The sequence below is a fragment of the Merops nubicus genome, unplaced genomic scaffold (assembly GCF_000691845.1).
Source record: "Merops nubicus isolate BGI_N331 unplaced genomic scaffold, ASM69184v1 scaffold13273, whole genome shotgun sequence".
Taxonomy (NCBI): Eukaryota; Metazoa; Chordata; class Aves; order Coraciiformes; family Meropidae; genus Merops; species Merops nubicus.
In genome coordinates, this window is record NW_008599638.1 from 27600 (window position 1) to 47224 (window position 19625).

Below are 19625 nucleotides of genomic sequence, written 5' to 3' on the forward strand. Positions count from 1 at the left end.
TGAGTAGAAGGTGAAACTCCCCTCATATTCATAATTCTAACTCATATTTTTCTTTCTTCTGAATGTTTGTATGAATTTTCCAGGTTTTAGAATTTCAAACAGTATGCTTAAATGTTCAGTTATATCATGTGTCATATACAGAGCAAGACAATGAGCAAGTGTTTAATGTGTTTGGTAGACTTTCAAAGCCACAGAGCTCAACTAATCCTATCTGAATCTTCCATTAAGGAAAGCTGAAAATAATTATCTTGGTTAACTGTACTTCATAGACTTATTTACCTGCACATGCAACTTTTTGCTTGTTGAATGACTGTGAAAGAGCTACTGACCTGGCTATCTAGATCTGTGGCAAAACACAGCTTTAATACATTTGTTCCCATAGGGCCTTGAAAACAAGGAAATTACTTGACCATATAAATAGCTGCCTAAGGAATCTTCTTTTGAAAGTATTGCATAACTCAGCCAAACCGAGAACTTAAAATTTCAACAACAGGGAAAGAATAGGTCTCTGGTCCTTACACATATGAAGATAACCATCAAAACAAGAACCAAATGTTAACTCACGCAGAAAAGCAAGCACACTGAAAAAAGTATTTTTAGGGAAATGTGTAGTGAAAACTGTTTTCAATATATTGTTTAATGCAATATGAAGTAAGAAAGGGAAAGCAGTGATGGGTATTACCTAAAGGAATGGGTCTCTGCTGTATATTTCAAGTATTGTATGTAATACAGAAAAGTTAAGGTTTTGCATATCAGATTAGACACGTGGAAGAATTAAAATTGCACTTGTCTGCTGGGATGCAACGAGGCACTTCTTTTCAGTGTTACAAGATAATATTCTTTCAAGCAGCTTTGAGATAAAAGGAAGTGGTTGAAATCTTTCTTTCCCCTTCTGATACAAAATTGGCCATGCTGAATTAATTATGAAGAAACTAGGAATGTATTCATTTTAATAGCTTCCTGATGTGTGGACTCTTTTGTCCCCCTTTATCCATTATTTGAAAACATACAACAGCAATACCGTCCTCTCTCCCTCCCCCTTCTCCTCTGGTAGCACACTACAGTAAATGTGTTGGCATTTTTTTCAGTAGTTATAATCAGACGTTTGGAGTGGTGAGGGTCACACCCTTGCTATAATCAGGCATTACCTCTTCCAAGCTGAGGTCAAGACTCATATTTTTTGGACCTGTTTAATTGGTCCACCTCAGATGGCTTCATGTGTGTTTCAGATTTTTCTCTAGGACTAATGCAGTACAGCTGGGGCACTGCTCTAGTGATGAGCTGACAGGTCTACAGATGATTATTTTCTGTCCTTTAAAAAGCAATGGAGAAGTTCTGGAAGCCCCTTTGCCTCCCCATATGTCGTGGGATCCTTCTAGAGGCAAAATGGACAGGAAGGCAGACAGATGTCACTGGGAATGATTGTATTCCAAATCTGAGTGGCAGGTGCTTTTGAAGCTCCATTCAAAATGTGGGGTGTTGCCTTCTGATTCATTGCTGCTGTGAGATGTGCTCATGCAAGCGTCTCCACCTGTAGAGAAGATCTGGACTGGATGATGACGTTGAAATGCAGCTCCAGTAGATACTGTGGTGGTATTTCTTTCCTTATGAAGTGCTCAGGTAGAGAGACTGCATGAGAAGACTCTGTCCAGACGAGACTGGGTGTGCCACTATTTGGTCAAAACAAATTTTCAGAAGAAGATTTGGATCAAGAAATTTTCCAATTTATGTGGTGACCATAGAACTTGCCTTGCTTTTTGGCTTATGTTTCAGCTAAGAATCTGAGACAGTTTTCATATGAAAAGACATGCAGAATGGCATTGTCTCTGCTATTTGAAATGCTTGTGAAAGCTGCATAGTAATTTTAATTGCAGACATGGCAACTTGCAAAATGTTTAGTACTTGCTCTTCACATACCACTGTAGCTTAATCTTATACTGAGTGCAGCTAGATATAATTTTGGTATGAATTTACAGAGGGGAGCAGGGAAAGGGCCTGTATTAAATACAAAGAGGACTGTAGGTATTGATGGGAGATAGCTTCCTCTGCTGCTTGAATGGCTTTGTAAAATCCCGCTGTATGACTAACTGTATCTTGTGGTGCCTTTATCCTTTTTTAAATCTAGACCTGTTGTGGCATTCCTCCATGGCATATTCTGCTGTGCTACACTTGCTGAAAGTACTTGGGGAGAGGCTTCAATACCTCAGTGATCTTAAGAAGAAACATCAGCTTGGGAATCTCATTCATTAGAAACAAAGACTGTTAATGTCCAGGAATGTCACTGCTTTATGCTACAGTACTTTTTCTTCTGAGGCAGACTGGTTTGTAGGATCTGGATGATGTTAATGAGGCAATTACAATAAATAATTATTTTCTTTCAATTAGAAGATTTTACATAATTCACGTATGCAAAAAATAACATTAATTTCTTTGCCTAGTTTGTTTCCAAATGAAACTGTCATCACAAAGCATTATTTGTTTTTGTTCTAACAATTTGCAGTCCCAGCAAGGTGAACCTGATACAACAGATATTTTAATATCCTTAATTGAGAAAGAAATTTTAAAGAAACAGCAATTTCCTATGCAGTTTCCTGAATAGTTTCTGTCCTGGGCACTCTGGTGGTGGCCAAAGGATGAGCGCTTTGCTCTCTTCAGGCTAGGCAGGAGGTTATGCATGGGAAGATATTGCACTGGCAGACTGAGAATGCATGGGCTAGGCAGGAGGAGGAGAAGATGGCAAAGCACAGAGTATTTTAACTCAATGCAATTACAGAATGGAGTATGAAGTGCAGCTTTAGCGGTGTTACCACTCAGGAAATTGCCTGTTTTGCTCTGATTTGATTGTACACTGCATGTTGCACCCTCTCGATTGACATGCTTTTCTTGTTTCCTTCATGTGTGTATGAATCATAATAATGATGGACTTAGCCTGAATTAGAGATGCTTTTGCTCTGGTAAAGGTTTGATCTCTTCAAAACAACTCTTGGAAAGCAAAGGAAATATTAAGATGGTAAGGATGAGTTTCAGGGGAAAGGATGTTTCTAGAAGAACTCAACCTTCTTCCTTCCTTCTTCTCTGACATGGACAGGATCTCTTTCAAGTACCCAGTAAATCCTTAAGGATTCAAGACATAGTTCATAGCATATCCTGCACACTCCAAAAGAATAGGTATAAGAACAGTAAGAAAAATCCATCAGGAAGCTGCACATGATGAGAAGGAGAATGTGACCTTGTGGTTAAGGCACTGGACTGGGCCTCAGTGAGACTGGGCTTTTTTTTTCTGGCTTGAATACAGCCTCTTTCTGTGGGTTTGCAGACAAGATACTCAATCTCTCATTGCCTCAATTTTAAGTCTGGAGTACAGGCAGTACTAACATACCTCATGTTCTGGGAGCATAATTAATGTTTGTTACTAGAAAAGTGAGCAGTATGCATGAATCTTGAGTTATACTCTTCTCAGATAAAGGTTTTGAACAAGGACTACTTCTGTCACTGGTGTCCCTGACCTCACCTTTTAAGCTGATTTTTGTTTTTTTTTAAGGCTTTGCTTAACAGATGTTTTCTCTTGCATACATGTTGTGTTTACCCTACAACCTCATTAGTTAAAGTAGTCAGAAGTGTAATTTCCAGTAACTGCTTGTGACATGTCCACTGATACATCACTAAAAAAGTAGCCAAATACATGGCAGAAGGTAATGCAAGTACCTATACAGCTGTTATAAGGATTTCTAATTAGAAATTCTTTATGCAAAAGATAAAGCATAGGACCTCTTCCCATTGTAACCAAAACAATGCAAGGACTGCCCACACCCCCTCTAACCTCCCCAGCCCAAAGCAGTGTCATGGCAGAGGCTCCCAGAATGCTAGCACACAGAGCAGGCTGTGGCTTGTCCTCCTCCAAGACGAAATACCACAGCAAGAGTGTCATTACTTCTATCTAGAATGAGCCCTTTGCTTGAACTATTAAGAAACAGGGAAAGGAAATAAAGACCAGATGAGCAACCACCCTCCCTTTCTCCAGCTCAGCCTACTTCCCTCCACCTTCCCCACCCCCCATGCTGTCTCCAAGATGATATACAAAAACACCAGCTGAGTTAGTCAGCCTGCATTAAATTACAGCATTCTTCTGGAGCCTGGAAAAATACATGCCCAAAAATGAAACATTACTTCAGCTGTTGATGTCTAACATACGTAAGTGTTTATTATGTTTAATAATATGAAAGGGACTTTTTTTCTGGTCCTGGTATTCTTTCCTCTAGAAATATTCTGCCAGGCTATGCATAAGCATAATGTGTAGAAGAAAGTATTAGAAACCCAACCCTTCTGCCCAGAGCAGCCACATGTTTTCTTTTCACCTCAAGAGACTCTAATCCCAGCTACCTGATGTAGTTCATGTGCATGATATCACTTGAGACCTCCTCTCTTGCTTGCTTGCTTTGGACCCCTGTGCACGTGCAGGTGCCCTGCAGGAACTCCCTTGCTAGAATTTTCTTCTACTGTAGGCTCAGTCTCTCTGTTATGAAAGAATAGGTTTTACCTTCTTAACTGAAGGGCATCAGAAAAGTCTCACTGTTTCAAGCATAACCACTGGTTCACAGTGAAAACTCATAGCCATAGCCATATATACACCTATAGATGACAACCATCCTTTGGTGTGATGTTTGTGGTAATACGGTACAAATACACATCTCTGATCTCTTCCATCATTCTCTCCCTTCTCAGCCCATACTCTTTCTGCAGTTGTATTTGCGTTTTCCACTGTGCTTCTTCACTAGTTTTTTTTTGGTGTTTTTTTTTTTTTTTTTCCATTATGTGCAAAGCTTGCTTGAATCATCTGAAGACTCACTTGTGTCATGCTGCCAAAACAGCATCAATGTCTGCCAAACTCTGGCAACTATTCTGTGACGTTCATAGCTGATGCTTGTGGCGTTACAAGACCCTTGAGCATTTTACTGAAACTCTTATGAAAAGGAACTGAGGCAAACTGGTTCCTTCTGTAACATCTTTCTTGATCACACAGAGAAATATGCAGTGCTTGACAGTGAGGAAGTATGGACTGCAATCAACACATACAGAGTGAGAATGCCAATAGGTATCTGAAGAATGAGGGCAGAACATAGTCAAAGCATTGGGTGAAGAAGGATTCTCACATCAGAGTTCTGACTAGACTGAGGGGAGAGAAGTGGCATCTAGGGGAGGACTGATGCACAGAAAAGATACGGAATAAAATTATAGCCTTTTCAATGATAGAGATTCTGCCAAAAAGTTAACTAACTCTTTATCTCTTCACTGCTAATTATTTTGTTCTTCTAATGTGTCATGAAACAAACCAGGAGGATTGTTATCTGAAACTTTTCAGGAAACAGAAAGGTCATAGGTTGAATCAGGCCACGGATGTTGTATGTCTTGGTCCATAACTGTGGTTTTTGAGAGAAATAAAATCTCTCATGTGTGGAAATAGGAGGCTCATGTCTGACTCAGGCTGCCTGGCTGTACTGTAAGAAATTGTCTTTTGGACACCTATGTTTTAGGCGTGCTCTGTACAGCTGTGTAGCAGGACCTTGGGAGATTAAAACAATCATTGCTGTTAAAAATTTTCAATGGAAGCACTGCTTTGACCAGAATGTAGTCATGGAAGTGAAACAAAATGGTAACTGTCTAAACAAGTGAGTTGTAAACACAATTTCCTTTAATGCAAGTAGACAACATTTCTATTCCAGTGTTTGTTTGTTTGTTTTATTACTTCTCTGCTTATTCCTTCTTTTAAAAGTAAAGCTGTTCAACATTTAGCAACCTTCACAATATGTTTGTACAGTGGCCTTAGACAGCATTTCCTGTATTTAAGCATTTTATTGTCAAAAACACTCACCTTATCCTAGGTACCTAAAATATAACTTCCTGGAAGTGACTACTTTTCTGCCTGTGTATAGAGCTGTCATCACAGGAGTCTCACACTGGACTTCTGTGAGCACATGATGTTGGCAATACCCCAGATCTGTTGCTAGCAGTTGACCCAAAACAGGGGGTGACCTAGTGACCCTAAGCAGCATCAGGAGAAGGGCTTGGGAGATGAACAGGCCACACAGAGTAAATAATCTTTCTCCTCAAGCAGGGAATTTTTTCTCAAGAAAAGAACCAGGCCAACACCAAAACCCACCACCAAGTTAGATATCTCTTTTACTAGGGAAGAACATGCTGCACCAGAATGCCTATGTCAAGGTGTTCAGCTACTATACATGTTCTAGGAACATTCTCTTCTAAGGTGCTCATTCTATTCTAAAGATTGTACCCATCACCCTGTTGAAAATGTCTGATTCTACTTTTGTTCTAGCAGACAGTTTCAATACCCACAGGCAAACAAAGTGAAAAGCTCATTATCAAACAATAGAAACGATGAATACATGTTCTAATAGAAACCTCATGAGAGCAAAGGATCCACCAAGGGGCTGTAGGGCACAGAAAGCATGACAAGGCTTTGTGCTATGTTCAGTACTTTTCATGGGAATGTTTGTGACCAAGGCCATCTTCAACTTTCCAAAAGTCTAGGGCAGTCTTCCTGACACAGACAGTGAACAGGCCACTGCAAAAAACTTTACTAGATGTTTTCTCTCTGTTGTTTGCTCAAGGCTAAAAAACTATTCATTTTGGAAAGGGTATTGTGCAAGAAGCATCCGGTATAAACTTTGCCATAGTGTCCGCTGCAGAAGATGACTGGAGAGGTGGGATGAAGATTTGGGGAAGCAAGGTGTGCAGTTCTTTATCCTTTTTGCACTTGTTTTCTGTTTCACCCTGATACTCTTTCCAGAGAGAGAGACTAGTCTAAGCATAGCTTCATGCCTGCTCTGCTTACAGAGATGTAATAGGAGCGAATTTGTCATAAAGGGAAGAAAAAATTCCAAATAATTGAGAAAACTTTACCAGGAATCTTAGATTTTGTTTTCAACATAAAGGTACTCCTCTCTGCGTAGGAGTGTTTCAGCAGTATTATTGATATAAGAAAAAGATTGACAAAAGTCATCATGGAGTGATAAAATAGAAAATAAACAGATGAAACAAGTATATCCCACCTGACTTACTGTAACGTGTCCAAGACTAAGGGTGTTATTTTCCCAAACCAAGGAGTGCCACCAAGACTGTGCTGTTCTGGTAAGCCCTGGATTCAGACCCTTGTGTGGAGATTGGCACAGCAGCAAATGTCTTCTAGTCCATTGATTTACTTTTTTGCTTCTGTCTTTCCAAGGACCAGTTAACTTTATCCGCCCTGCATTTCAGGCGTATGTGCAGTTCAGTGTGAGCCTGGTGAGAGGCTCATTATTCTCCACAGGCTCAACACAAACCCTTGGTTTGTAGAAGGCAACAAAAGAGGCGGCCAGTCCCATTTTCCGGTCTCCTCGGCGGAGCCAGCATGGCAGGCTCCCCGGCCCCCGCGCAGCTGCCCCTTTGTGTGCTCGGGCACGATAAGGAGGGCTGAGGAGGAAGCCGACACAGGTGTGCCACAGGGCCAGGGACTTGGCCAGGGACGCTGCCTCGAGCCCACGCGCACGTCCCCCACACACAGGTCCTGTGTTCGGTCTCGGCCGCGGCCTGCAAGGCCTTGGCGTGGCGCAGCCTCCCTCGCGCGCCTCCCACCCAGCGCCAGCCCGAATAACCCCCTCTCTCAGCCCTCGTGCCGCAGCAGAAATGTCACCCTTATTCTGTAATGCTGGCTTTTGTCAACTTGGTGGGAACAAAGAGAGTGTTCATGGGGCAGGAACGAGGCAATGTGACTCGGGAGAAGCCTTTTGAGGGGACAGAAAATGTTCTGTTGAACTTTGGACTCTGTTTTCAGGTCTCACAAGACTGGGGACAGAGGGTTGCCTTGCATTGACCATGACTTGCATTGACCATTGCTGGGGTTGCAGAGCAAATTCAGGTTAATTTTTTTAGGGCAGCTTATTAGCAACAAATTGCCTTTTTCCTGGGCAGACCCATTTTTAATAAGTGTAGTGGTCTACTGCATGGCTGAGTTCATTCTTGTTTGGCAAAATTAAACCTAATAGAAATGTATTTATCTTTGCGCTTATTTTATACATAGGTGCAATTATTCTCATACCAGACACTTGTATCTCTTGCCTACACTTAGCAATACTGCATTTGCCAGCAGTGATGGACAGCTTGAGATCTATCAAAAGTACTGGTCAGAGACAGCAAGGGAAGCCTGCTCTTCCTTGGACGTCTTAGTAAGCCCTATAGGATGCTGAGGGACAGTAGACATTTCCACTGGAGACAAATACATCAGCAACCACCTCCGGAAGAGATCGAGCCCTCCTGACAGTTTGCTCTGCGAGTCAGCAGACTCCTCGTCACAAACTGCATTGGCTCCTCATACCCTTGCTGAGGATGGCTCAGGATAGCACCATGTAACCAAACATATTCCACTCTAATGAAAACAGATCAGTGGTTTACTAAATATCACATTACCTACTAGCTGAGCACAGGCACTGAGCTCACTTAGAAATCTCCCTACTTGGAGTGATGTGCAGAGGTGGTTAACTCTGGGGTATTTGTGTTACAAAGACTGCTGCGGTGGAGACAACCTTATCTTTCTATTTTAAATTGTCCTCTCATGTGGCTGTGTTAAAACATTATCATACCTCACTGCAGAGGTTGCTGTGTTTTAGTGAAAAGTTAAATTAATTTTGTGGGCCAGTCGTAACATACCCTGGACTGTTTGCCACATGATCCCATTCCAGAGCACTCACCAAATTATATCTGCAGCTACCTTTTGGGGTGGACAGCAGTACCAGTTGGTGCTTTGCATTTTGCTAACTCTTCACAGATAAATCTTTTGTCTAAAAGTACTGAGTTATGCTCAGTATGTATGGGCTTTAGGAAGAGAAGTTCTTTTCTAAAAGCTATCAAGTGCAAGACTGTGCTAATGATAATAGGATTTGAATCAGTTCTGAGAAGCTGAAACAACTTTATCTTAATACATAATTACTCTAAATATAAGATTAACGGCAATAATAAAAGGATATAGAAAAATAAGAATGTATTCATCGGGCATTTAACTTCCACACATAAATGGAAAGAAGAGAAGAGTATGTTAGGTACATTTGGCATATTTACTCAGAAAATGTAGGGAATTTTCCTTAAAATGGTGAACTTTACAGTTCAATCTGACATAATGTTATAGCTAGATGGAGCATTGGTAAAGCTGTAATTAAGGAGCCCCATATTAAATTCTGAGAGCTGATGGCATTTGACAGAAGAGACTCTGGGTGGGACACTGAACATCCATTGTTTTAAAGTGAAAATAGTAGTTATGATGCCTATATATGTAGTTTTAATACTTCACTTTTTCTGTGCTTTACTTTCATTTGTGAAATGGCAAAAATGTCACTGTTCTGTAGCATGTGATACTGGCAATCTTAAACACGTTAAACCTGAAAAGCTTTAAGAACTGCCTCCACAATTTACTTCATTTGCCATCATTGATAGTATAGCCATCAATTTTTCCTTCCTGTAGATATTTGAAGGTATCTCAAGGTTATTAAATCCAGTGAATCCTTGTTACTCTAAGGTTTATGATCTAATAGCTTATTCAGCATATTAGGGTACATGTGTGTGACCTAGGATGGAGCTCATTTCTTGCTATGCCTGTCTTTTTGCTGCTTTTCTTGGGCTTTATCCAGGTTATTTAACACATTGTTCTTTTATATAAAATGTGTAAAGGTTTAAAGAGCTACATATTTTCTGTAAGTAGGAGTAGGTAGGGAAATACAAAAACTTACCCAAACTTTTTAATAAAAAATTGAGTCTCTAAGTTGAAATTGTCCCTCAATTAGTTTATGACACCTTGTTCTTAGTGCCAGTTGGGTGATCTATTATGACTAAATTTGTCAAACTAGAGGTTTTTAAAATAAAAAGCTTTTGATGCCAGAAGACTGTAACCATTCAAGGTCTGTCAGTTCTCTTACAAAACAAATGTTTCATCGCTTCATATAGAGGAAACAGATGAGCCGATGACCTCACAGGTTGGCCTGGAAGACTGAGCATGCTGCTTGCACTCAATGACTGTGAGAAGTGCTTTAGAACTGCACAGTTTGAAAGGGGCAGCGGCAAGTAACCAGCCTGGAGTGGTACTTGGCAGGAAAGTAGTGATGACAGTATATTTTTGAAGGCACCATGAAACAAAGAAGTGTTCCAAAAAAGACAATATGTGCAATAAATTCCAGGGCAGGAGAAGAACTGCGAAAATCTTTTCTGCCTTTGTTTGATCTCTGATTTTAAACAGAACTGCTTTGTTTCATGGTGCCTACAAAGAACTGGAGCACTTCTAATGCCACTTTATACCTGTTTGCAGAAAAGTTGGAGCTATTCACAGCCATCTTGGTGTGTAGATGGATCTGCATTTAATAGGAATTCTTTAGTAAGGAGGAGAGGTATTTAAAACTATTGGTTCACATTGTACTGTTGTGACCTCTGCAGGCTGCACAGCCACTGTTGGTGGGCAGGACTGTTCTGCAGGGAGGGTGCAGAACGACTCACCAGGACTGGCTGTCATTCTGCATGGTGTGTGATTTGAGGTAGTGTGGAGGATACAGCGGTGCTGTTTGGTGTCCATCCACATCTGTCACTGGGATAACATGCAGATATCTGTCTGCCTAAACTGCAGGTCTTGTCATGTCAATGCATAAGGACACATCCCACGTGAGGGAGCAGACAGACACCCCCGTTTTGATGCTGTTGTCCTGGCAGCCCGACCAGGTGTGCACACAGCAGGAGGCACATGGCTTGTGATGCAGATGTCTGCAGCTTCTGCTCAGGTGACTGCCCTCTTATGCTGTCATAAAAGCTGGGTGGTCTGTCCCAACTAATGTACACAACTTGTACACAACTTTTGCAGCTTTTTGCATAGGATGCTTCTTTGGAAAACATTCTCTGGAAACTGTTTTGGGGCTTTGTCAAAGTGCATATTCAACACTGTATAAGGAGAACTGTGCTGAAAATTTAAGGCAGCCCTGTTACAGCAAAGTCAGTTTTGTAAACATGCAGTAGAAAGTACTTTCACCCACAACTTAGCAATAGTCTGTTGAAGGAGGGGGAGGGGGGGCAGTTTAGGATTTGCATTCCCCTCTCTTTCAAACAATTAACTTAGCAAAAAGTGGGTTATACTACAAGTGTTTAACCAAGATGAAAAAAAAAAAAAAAGTAATATCTCTTCTGCTAACAAGTGTTACGGATTAATAAAGAACAGAAGTAAAACTGCACATGAAGCTCCAGCCTGGCAGTGAGAGCTTTTCAAATTTACTGTTCAAAAATTCTCCCTAGAAAAGCAGTGATTGAGAGAGCCTGGATTTGAGCCTGCAGTGTCTGTGCTGTGCACAGTAACAGCTGCCAGTTCCTGGCTGGGAACAGAACTGGCAGGGGCATGGGGGACAGTGTGGGGCTTTCAGCAGCTGGGAGTAGGCCATTTTAGTATTTGCACTGGTGAATAGGAAGGACAAAAGGAAAGAGTTAGACCTTGCCAGTAAAAAGGCATATAAATAAAGAATAGTGATTCTTTCCTTCTGCTTAGGAAATAGAGACTAACTATTCACAAACCTGTGAACTACAATAAATAAATAAAAGCCTTAGAGCCCAGAGTTTTGGATTCATTTGAATACGGTAATTATCTTTAGGCCATTTAGATAGAGATTAATATCCCCACAAGAAAAGGATATATTCATTCCTGTCAATGGAGAAAGCCAAATAGCCCCTTACGCTGAAGACAAGATAGTTTGCAGAAAGAATCAAGCACTCAAGGCACACTGACTTCCCACGCCTGCCTGCAAAATCCTGGACTAATTATGTACTGCCAAGGCAAGGTATATAATGGGAGGAAGGGGCCTATGATCTTTTTGGCCAGTGCAAAGATGAACTTCCCTTTGCAGCATCTGGACTGTTTGCACATTTGCTTCCCATAAGCCAAGTGCTTAGTCATGTAAACATGTTTCTGATAAAAGGAAGCCCAGATGCTAGCTGAACCAGAGTTAAACAAAGGTTGTTTAGATGGCACTGTCTAAACCAAGGCCCTAAATGACAGTACATTCTGGTACCAAAGTACAGGAGCAGCAAACTGAAGTTTTCTTCCATAAGTATGTAATGTGTTAGTTCACCTTTGTTTCTTTGGTCCTTTCTTAGTAGAAACTGCAGTGTGTAGTATTGGATTTTGAAGGGATATTCTGAAACCTTGCCTTACAGACCAAATGTCATAAAATAAACACAAAATGTACACTTGTTGTGGATGGTGGGAAATTTGGTCAGTTGAATCAAAAAAAAGTTTGTACACTACCTCTGAGGGAGAAACATCTGTCCAAAAGGCTGAGTAACATTAACGGCAGGTGTGACTTTGGTGCCCTTGTCTCCCCTTAGCAGAAACAGTGTGAGCAATACAGTTGGTTCTTTCAGCCTCATCTACTTGCACATCCCTCTTGATGATCAGCTGCCTGATATATTTTTTCTTCCAGAAAACGGAAGAGTAAATGAGGTGAAATGGCCATCAGATACTCTGTGTTTATTAGTGATTAATTAACAGAGTTCTCTACTCTTTTTTTCTTCTTTCTTCTTATGACTTTAATGCTCTTCCTTATTATTTTCTTCTTTCCTTCTCTTTTCAGGATCACTGTTCTTACTCTTTAAAAACTTTAACAGTGGAGGAAAACAAAAGTATGTGCAAAATCTCCTATAAGTCATTCTTCTCTGCAGAAAAGCAGTGCTCTGTCATCTACAAATAAAGCTTTCTTTCCAGATGCACCTCTCCCTCCTTAGCACTGTTCTCCACCCTGACTACTTGCTCTGTTTAGTCACATTATGATAAACAGACTTCTTTCTGTGGGGCTCAGTGGTTAGTAATAACTCGGCCCCATGAGGCAGAAATATAACTTTATAGTCTAAGTGATCTGTCAGAAGTGGTGATATGTAAGACTGTGCTGTAAGTAGTTGCAGGAAATGCAGTTTATGGACCTATTTATTAAAATATATTGTAGAAACAGATACACAAGCTGTAGCAATTAATGGAAAAAGTCACAGAAATCTGCCTGCATTTAATTTGCAAATTATTTTTAAACACAAAATTGCACCAGTAAACAGGTCTCAATTAATGATTTCCCAATTCCATTCAAAAAATGTCCCTGCTCACTGCTGTGGGGGTTGGACTAGATGATCGTAAAAGGTCCATTTGGATCTGAAACATTCTATGACTCTAAAATTGAGCAGGAGATCTGAGCTGGGTGTAGAAACCATAGTAGATGGAAAAATATTGCACATTGGTTTTGGGTTCTTCTGAACTACAAAAATGAGCATAGATGATGGCTTCATTTATAATACTAACAACTTGCTGGGAACCAGAAAATTTGCCTTTTTACCTATTACAACATCAGAATTGCAATCACTTTCCCAGACTTGACTAAAAAAAACCAGATGATCCTGCTTGACAGAAAATGAGGTTCTCTCAAACAGGGAGCAATCACAGATAATCATTAACTGATATTAAACATATTACATATTACTGATACATGTAAAGAGACTGTAGGAGCTGAATTGTTCTGCATGTCATGCCAATTCAAAACCAGCAAGAAGATATGCATCCTTTAGATGCATGGGAAGATGGAAGAAAATATCCTAGAAAGTTTGTTATTCCAGAATAATCATGACTTCTAATTTCTAAAAATATTGTAAACATAAATACTTTGATACATATTTACTTGACAAGAACGTCAAAATGTGCACACTTTGTTCTCAGGGAGGCTTGTGGTAATCCTTGATTCCTGAGTGCCCTTATTCCTGAAGTTAAGATTCCACTGTTGAGAATGTTGCTGCCCTCAGGAGTAAGTGCTAGTGAAATTGTTGGTGGTCCTAGTAGGGGAACTGTAGGCACCCTTAGGTAATATGGCTCAGTTCACAAACCAGCTTGAAGATGAGGATGGACCACACAGTTTTGGTGAGAAGAGACCTTCAAGATCATCAAGTCCAACACTTAACCAAACACTCCCAGGTCACCACTAAACCATGTCCATCAGCACCACTTATGTACGTTGTTTAAATACCTCAAGGGATGGTGACTCCACCACTTCCCTGGGCAGCCTGTTCCAGTGTTTCACAGCCCCTTCTGTGATGAAATTTTTCCCAATATGAAAGAAGTTTATAATATCCCATGAACTCATTGAAAGTGCCTGTAGGATCTCAGCACGGGATCCAGCCTGTTTTGTGGGAAGCTATAGAAGATAGGCTCACTCTTGAATAGCTAGGGACACATTGCACTGTTTCTGAATACCCTCAAGAGGTGTAGGCACTGTGTTCAGGTACACAATATGGCATTTGAGTAGAGAGGTGAGGAAGAACTGAATAAAGCAGGCTAGATCACTTCCTGCAGAGAGGCGCTAAAGAGCAGCATTTGGAGAGGGGAAGAAAAACATTGCTTGATAATTACAAGTGTGTCTTGGTGAGTAATACTATAATAGCTTCAAAAGAGTGACTAAATTTGACCAGTCTTGAGATTGCATTAGTCCTAAAACATTTCCAAAAGCTCTCTTCTCTGGCTGCCAGTGTCATCTCTTGTTCAGCTTCAAGCAGCTATTTTTCATCCATGAATTCAAATCACCTCACTGAACACGGGCTCACCATGTAGAAGTGATATGGTTGCAGGCAGTGAAAACTGGCTAGTGCTATGTGTTGCATATATACATATTGCTGGCATTTAAATGCAACCATGCTACCTAGTAAATGCAACCACACAGATACTGTAAGAGACTAGAAGGAAAACTATTCTTGTGGCATGCCACAAAACTGAGCCAAGGAAGGGAGACAATGATTGAAGTGCTGTTCCTGTTGAAAAAGACTGCAGCCACCTTAACGTATCACTGTGGTTGTCTCTCACCTCTTCTTGGTGTAACCACTGCATCTCATGGCCAGCAGTGTCAAATGCTAAAGAGGTGCAGGATGGTGTGGTCTCTTCATTGCCAGAACAAGGTCATCCATCAGTGCCACTGTTGTGGTTTCATTTGTGTCCTGGCTTGCATCCAAGCGGTGCTGGGACTGTTTCAGTGAGCTAAGGCAGACTCCCTTAACTCTTCTAAGACATATATATTTTGCCACAAGCAAAAGTATTCCTTCAAATAACTATATTTTTATCTATACTTTTGCAAATATCTGTCAGCCAGACAAGAAGCTAAGACGTTCACATAGGGAAGCAGTAAATTGATTATGCCATACAATTAACCAACCCTTTTATAAATATTAAAAGATTATGAATGTACTGTGCTGTTTGAGTTGCTACTGCGTTAACTCCCCAATTCCCTCTACCTGCTTCCGCCCTTTCAGTATCATGCTAATCAATTTTGCAGACATTTGGGATCAAAAAAAATGCTGGCAGAAAAGGGAAAAAAACCTTCCTGAGTATTGCTGCTGAGCTATAGGGTGGATCTGGGATTTTAAAAAAAAAAAAAAAAATTATATTACTGGCCACAAAATGGCTTAATGTCTGCATCCTACAGCAGGACTTTCTCCAGCAAACCCATTTAACGATTCATCTTCATCTCTCTTAAAAGAAATACAACTATAAAATTGTCTGCAAAATACACATTGCACTTCACTGAGAAGAACAAGATTCCACCAATTCCAGAATTCCATCTCATTAGTCTTAGGCTCAGTAGCATATCTTTAACAAGCTTCCAGGTAATATTTTAAAGCATTCTCTGCTTACTCAGCCTACTCAAGCAGTCTTCTGTTTTGTTTCCCTTTTAAGCTTAAACTCGTCAACTTTCATGACTATGGCTGGGGTCTGCAGCTCACAGCAGATAAATTGTATTATTTCATTTACTTTTGTTTGTCTTAGTTGTGTTGTGTTTTCATGTAAGTTCATTACCTTGAAAAAGTTTTATGTATTAATTGAAGAAGGGTGAAAAAAAGAAAAAAATATACTACTTGCTGGAAATGGAACTAAATTCACAGGGTCCTGAGTTTCTACAGATTTCTGTAATCTCAATAGAAATCAGGTGATATAGTCCAATATAGCACCCTGGAAATGAATGAAGTGTGCTTAGTGCTCTGTGCATAGACAAGATGACAGGGCTTGAGCAGCTAATCCCTAGGAAGGCTCTCCTGTTAGTCAGAGGCAAGGCCAGCCTGGCAAATCAACCTGTGGAGATAGATTGGGCCAATGCAGTATGATAGTCCTTTCAAAATGGGATACAGATCTGATCAAAGTAGCTAGCACTGTGAATGTGCTTGTCCTGAACAAGTTTCCTCACCATACTAGTGCCAAATCCCTAACCTTTACAAGCTGATATAACTGTCTTTGCTCAGCAGATAAGTGACATGTTTGAGGTCAAAGCTGACGAAGTTGAGTGCCAAAACGCATGTAAGTCCACATGTCCAGATTCACTGCTGGCTGCCAGGATCCAACTGCATGTCTTTGTCTTATCCAGTCTCCCAGCTGCAGCAGTACATACAAGCCTAACTTTCTCCCAGAAATAAAATTATGAATCTAGGAGCATGTATGATTATTTATACAGGAAATATCTGTTGTTTTTCCATCAGTATGTGCTAGGAATGTTCAGCAACTTTAAAGGTGACTTAGAGATGAAGCCTTCACTCTAGTTAGTATCACCACTCTTTGGAGGAAGTTAGTGAAAGTAAAACAGAGAATAAGAAGCTGCTTCTAAAGGTAGTATAGAAGTCTTGGCTTGTGTGTTGTCAGTAACACTGGACTGCTCCACACAGTTTTTACTGGACCAAACAGATTTATTTTGTTTCTTTCCACCAAAAGACTGATTTTGAAACAGAAGCCTGGAAAGAACAGGGACCTGATAGCATCACCTGATAGCTGATGACCACCAGCTTCAGTCCTGGAGCTAGCATGGTTAATCCACAGTAAAGTTTATTTCACAGCACTGAAAGGTGAGGCTCCCTTCAGCATTCCTTGGTTTTGAGATGACTTTAGCTCTTTACAGTTGCAAATATAGCACCTGCACTAGGAACAAATTTTAAAAAGTAGGTCATAACTGCACATGCAGTTATTAACTGTACAAACCAGGCAGGCTATAAAAGTATTCTGGTGTATCTGCTTTAAGTGCTGGCACGCAACGTCAGGAAACCCAGAAAACACAGGACCACCTGTGGAGTCCTCCCTGTGGTATGAGCCTGTTAATAGTCTCGAGCCTCTCTGCTGACTAATACAGGCAAACATTGCAGCCAGCCAGGACTTAAGTGGGACACTTTTACCTAGGGCACATGCCAACCCTAGGCTTGCTGTGAAAAGAGAGCACAAAAGTAAGCAAGAGGTTAAAAAAGAAAATGTCTGGCTTTTTCAACAGCTGGGTTTCATTGTGAAAAGGTCATGTGATGCCAAGGAAAACAAAAAATAGGAAGGCACACAGATTTGTTAGTTTGAAGTAATTGACCACATGGTGTCCAGTGGTTTGTGTTCTCATGTTCTCCAGAGCAAGGTCCCATGGGAGCTGAGGCAGGGGTTCCAGTTCCTAGCACTCTATTGTTTACCCTGATGGTTTCCAGATGCTGGAGACAAGGACAGTGAAATCTTTGGGATGCTGCCAAAGAATGAAAAAGACTAAAGAAAACACTGAGGGTATTTTTTCATTTTATTTTTAAAGAGACAGTACTTCTTTTCACTAAGAAAGACCACCTTCAGTTACCGTTTCCCTGCTCTCCCAAATGCATGCACACACTGCTCCACTCTTTCTGCCCTTTTCCTCCTTCTCTGTTTGTCTTTTTGCATTTAAGCAGCTCTGCCATGCAACCAACCAAGGGAAAGCAATGTAGGGTTCTTTTTTTCCCCTTGGCATCCATAGGTCATTTAGCTGTTAACACAGTGGATGTGCAAAAATGGTCAGAAAACCCCAGCAAAAACTTCATAGCAGGCAGATCACCAAGAGAGTGTCAGCAGTGATGGGAAAGCCTCAGAAGGCTGTGAGTTCAAGTTTGCTTTGGTATGGCAGGAAGAAGTTTGCAGAATTCTACAAAAGTGTTTTCAAACATCTAAACCACGGAGATCAGGGAAGGGGAGCAAGAACGGGAGAGCAGTAGGCACTTTTGCTGGCAAAGCCAGAAAGCAATGAAGAGCAAGGGAATGTAAAATAATGAAAAAAACCCAAACTCCTCCTGGTAATTAATTCTCAGCTTCCAGAAGGATGAAGTCTGAGAGAAGGACTTCAGCGTTTAGAGACCTGTGTTCCAGTCAAGTTTGGCTGCCAATGCTCCGAGTCAGAGCAAGATGGTTCATTGCATCTATGTGCATACATGAACATAGAGTTGGGCATAGAATGTGGAAATACACAAAAGAGTTCCTGTTGTTGCCTTCAAAAGGTGGTGGATGAGATGGCTGTCCTGTTCACACATTAGAAATATCATGTCATGCCTTTCCTTTTGTTTTAATGAAGCATGTCTTTGCTGCAGTCTTCACATCTCCTGAGAGGAGTAGTAAGGGCATGGGAATGGGTGTTTTGCAGAAAAAAAAATTCTTTAAAGTAGTCTTTGTAAAGTGTTTAATTTGCTAAAGTAAAACTTTAGCAAAAAATGCCTTTGAAAAAGAAATAAATTTTTGAAACAATCTACAAGCTTGATTCTAGTTTTACCAGTAAGTGTAAAAATCAGCTCATATCATTGTTCAAACTCCATCTATACTCAAAACCTTAAGCAAACTGCTGGCCAGATTTTAGATTCAGTGTGTAGTCCACTATGCTCTCTCAACGTCCAACAATTTATAATTGAGGGATGCCCTGAGTCAGAGGTGGTATCTTTTCCTAAATTCCTTCTGACATTGCTTCCCAGAAATCCAGTCTGAGAGTATTGTATCCGATAGAGCACAGCTGACAGAAGACTGAATTAATAACCATATCATGAATGTGCTAACCAAGTAGCAGCATTAGGTCGAAATTCTCTTCCATTTAAAAAATCACAAGTGACTAAACACTTAGTATTTCTGATTTTGGGTGGCGATAATGAACAATAAGGCTGTGAAATGCTACATGAAAATCTGTATGTTCCCCACACTTTGACTTCTAACTTGAAAGATGCAGACTGAACAAAAATGACTGGCAGTGAGCACAGATAAGATATTTTTGCTTTCAGACTTGTATTTTTTGGAGTCTCAAATAGTATCAAGTAGATTAGCATGAATGTTCTTATAAAAGGGTCTGTTTTCTCTGTTGAGGTGTCTTGGTTTAAACATGCTGCTGGTGTTGGAGACTTATCAAGACATGCTTTTTAATCCAGTTCCTGAAAGAGAAACTCCTGCAGACAAAAGCCATTACCAGAGCTTGCTCTCTTCCTGTGCACTGATCTTACAAGGGCAGAGACAGGACTGGAGGCAAGGCTGGGCAGCTTGCACTGGCTCCCCCTGGGCCTCGGCTCAGCCACGGGGAAGAAGTACCAGCACTGTGGTCCTGCCATGGAGATTGTGCAGTCTCTGCAAGCAGCTTAGCTTTCCCTAGGGGCTGTAAAATAAAAATTTAAAACTCAACCAATTTTTGATCTTGTTACTATGATGTAAACAGAAAAAAAACATAGGGAAAATGCTTTGAAATAGAAAACATAACTCTTGCTTAAATTAATGTGCTAAATTAGCTTATTCTTTTATTCCTAAG